This window comes from Chlorocebus sabaeus, chromosome 10 (genome assembly GCF_047675955.1).
Source record: "Chlorocebus sabaeus isolate Y175 chromosome 10, mChlSab1.0.hap1, whole genome shotgun sequence".
NCBI classification, from domain to species: Eukaryota; Metazoa; Chordata; class Mammalia; order Primates; family Cercopithecidae; genus Chlorocebus; species Chlorocebus sabaeus.
In genome coordinates, this window is record NC_132913.1 from 91103521 (window position 1) to 91106304 (window position 2784).

General features: G+C 44.5%; 1 pseudogene; it reads right to left on the reverse strand.

The window, feature by feature from the left end:
- Positions 1-510: 510 nt before the first annotated feature.
- Positions 511-1796, reverse strand: LOC103218314 (BUB3-interacting and GLEBS motif-containing protein ZNF207-like; annotated as a pseudogene).
- Between the last annotated feature and the right edge of the window lie 988 nt (positions 1797-2784).

The window sequence follows — 2784 nt, forward strand, 5'->3', positions numbered from 1 at the left end:
AAACCCTGCAACATGAGGAACTCTAAATACAGTAAATATTGTTATACATTTAGACTTCCAATGTACATGTACTTGGAAACAGTTATGCCCCTCACCAAGCTAGACTGGGGACATGAAGTCCAACAGCATCTGAATTGCTGTGAAGGCATAACTTTGCAAAACAGCAATGTAAGCTTACAGAACTTGCCTTTATTGAAGTGGTATGTTCATGTAATTCCAGCACCTTCACAATTTAATGAACCAAATTTACTACACTTCACTTCTACAAACCTAGATGAAACATGAAAAAGAAGCCATACAGTATAAATTGCAACTTCAGGAAAAGCTCCTGTGTTATTTTTCCAAATATTTTTTCCCATGTAAAATCAATGTCCAATAGTTCCTGGTATGTGGGAAGATAATATTTGTTAAAGTCACAATGAAGCCTTATTGATGGAAAATTGGCTATATAAACAGCACAAGTTGAGAAAAGGTTTAATCTCCAAACCTATTAGACAGGATGAGGTAAGATCAGTAACAGCCACCTTGCACGATTACAGGAGGTCTCATTCCCTTTGGAGGTCGAGGAGGCCCACCCTGGAAAGGGGGCACCATTGGCGGTCCCTGCCCATATGGGGGGATAGCACCAGGAAGGTATCCTGGCATGCCTGGATGATGACCACCGTACTGACCATGAGGTGGCATGGGGGGTCTCACTCCTTGTTGCTGTGGGATGCCTGGCTATGGTGGCATCATATCTTCAATTGGTCCAACTGGTGGATTACTGATGGGGGCCTCTCCTTGCAGAGGAAGATTACGTTGCTATCTAGGTAACTGTGCCCTTCTCTCTTCCAGATATATACCCTCTTCTGGATGGATCAACTTACTGGTTGCATTGGTTGTTGTAGGTGTAGCAGGCTTACTTGCTACTGAAGCTGCTGGTTTAACTGCAGTACTATTTGTTGTACCAGTGGTTGAATCTGTAGATTGTGTATAAGCAGGGAATGTAGGCTTTGGGGGTGCTGTAGTTGTTTCAGGGGTACTATTTAAGGGTTTGAAATCTGTACCAACAAGTCCTTGGACAGCTGCCTAAGCTTGTCCAGCACTGGGGAAAAGAAGCTTAGTAACTGGAAGCTGTGGTGCAGGTACAGCTGCTGTTGGTGCAGGTGGTCTGTTAAGACCCAGCCTGTGCTTGGGTCACTGGAGGAATTCTAGGACGTGGAATGGGGTTGGGGGTATGGAGGGGACACCTGGTGACATTCCAGGCATCAGAGGTGGTATTCCCGGTCCAGGTGGTATATTCCACCCATTGGCATCATTATGTTTTTACCGAAAAATGACTGGGTGCATTTTCTTTGATGATGCAATCCAGGTGGCATGCCTGGCATAACTGGTGGCATTTCTGGAATCAGAGGAGGAACACCTGGCATTAATGGAGTTATGCCTGGAGGCATTCCTGGTGCTCCTGTTACTGGCGACAGTCCTGGCTGTGCCACTGCAGGAATATAACCTTGTTGAAGTTGAACAGGTTGTGGTTGAAATGAAGTTGAGGCTGCAGAGTCATCATCATATTCATCAGAATCATCTTGTTCCTTCTTTTTTTGGCTTTCTTATGTTTTCTCTTCAAGAAGTCATCGTCTTTCATCCATATCTTTTTCTGGAATACTTTCCATACCATATATTTCCAATTCTATGTCTGTTATCCCAGGTATTGCATTTGGTACAGCATCTATTATTTCTTTATGCACCTGCATGCAATTAACAGCTAAGCCAGGTCCTGGATACAATTTCTTGTGACACATATGACATTTAAAATGCTTTGCTTTTTGGCGCTGTATAAGGGTGTTCTCATCATCAAAGTCTCTATTACAATACTAGCACTGTAGCAGGACGAGCCGCAGACAAAACTCTGCTCAGACACCGAGTTAAAGAAGGAAGGGGTTTATTAGGCGGGGGGTGTCGGCAAGACTTCTGTCTCAAGAGCCCAGCATACCACCCCCCGCAAAGTGAGCAATTCCTGTCCCTTTTAAGGGCTCACAACTCTAAGGGGGTGTGTGTGAGAGGGTTGTGATTGATTGAGCAAGCAGGCGGTACGGGACTGGGGGCTGCATGCACCCATAATTAGATACGAACAAAACAAGATAGGGATTTTCACAGTGCATTACTATACAATATCTGTAATCTACAGATAACATAACCTATTAGGTCAGGGGTCGATCTTTAACTACCAGGCCCAGGGTGTGGCCCCGGGCTGTCTGCCTGTGGATTTCATTTTTGCCTTTTAATTTTTACTTCTTCTTTCTTTGGAGGCAGAAATTGGGCACAGGACGATATGAGGGGTGATCTCCTCCCTTAACACCATGGCTTCAGCTGTTTCGTCTTGCCCCATAACTGCGCCCTACCAACAAAGTAAAAAGGAGGAGAAAAGCAGCAGGAGAAACAAGGCAAAAAATCACTCATGTTCCCAACCAAATGGTTACCACTGCGTCCCGCAGGAAGCAGACACAAAATGCTACATTATAAATATATACTTATATTTATGAGTGTTTACAAGTATTATAAGTATATTATAAATATATTTATTTATTTGAGATGGAGTCTTGCTCTGTTGCACAGGCTGGAGTGCAGTGACCTGATCTCAGCTCACTGCAGCCTCCGTCTCCTAGGTTCAGCACTTCTCCTGCCTCAGCCTTCCGAGTAGCTGGGACCACAGATGCATGCCACCATGCTCGGCTAATTTTTGTATTTTTAGTAGAAACAGGGTTTCACCATGTTGGCCAGTCTGGTCTCGAATTCCTGACCTCG